An 838-nucleotide genomic window follows, 5' to 3' on the forward strand; every position below is an offset into this window, starting at 1 on the left:
ACATGCTCCTGGACCTTTCTCGTTTCCTCTGTATATGTGGTCGATATCTGAGAACATCAGGTGTGACATGTTAGTGGTGTTGATACTACAGTATGGGATACAAATTGGAAAGTTATCAATGCGTTGTAATGATAATGATTTATCATGATTTATCAATGAGTCAATATAGAGATCAGTACACATTTGGGATATTAAGAACACATGCCTCTACCTCTTGCTTAAGTCATATGGTCACAGCCTCAAGTGGTTCTCTTTCTGGCTTAACCTTTTACTGCAGTGGGCTAAATTAGAGTCACAGTGTTTCTTGGTTCTCTTCAACAAATCTACTTTGAAACTAAAGTATACACCACCTCACACACATGGTTATGGGCTTTAAAAAAAGAAGACACCTGTACCATGTCAGAGATGTATTACATTTTGAGTTTGCATCCGAATATTACACTTTATATACATCACAGAAGACTGAAATATAACAAAACCGTTTGACATAGAAACTGTTTTTTTCTGCGTTGAAATTATGTTCATGTTTATTAATTATGAAATTATGAAAAATATGAATAACATTCCACCCATGAGGTCACTAGAGGGGGATTTCGTCATTTGACTACAGGAAAGAGACAATTAGATTGATGAATTAGGTATAATGTGGAGAGAAGTGACTTTCTCTCAGTCTACTTGAATTGAGTGGATAAGTCAATCTGTCACAGTTCAATTGGACTGGGCTTTATTAATTTGATACTCCCCCACACATTTCAGAGATTGGCTTTGTGTACATGGGAGCACAAAATCCATTTTGTGATTGTAATTTGCTGAGAAACTTTAAATAAAGGAAAGGTAG

This window comes from Oncorhynchus clarkii, chromosome 25 (assembly GCF_045791955.1).
Source record: "Oncorhynchus clarkii lewisi isolate Uvic-CL-2024 chromosome 25, UVic_Ocla_1.0, whole genome shotgun sequence".
Classification (NCBI taxonomy): domain Eukaryota; kingdom Metazoa; phylum Chordata; class Actinopteri; order Salmoniformes; family Salmonidae; genus Oncorhynchus; species Oncorhynchus clarkii.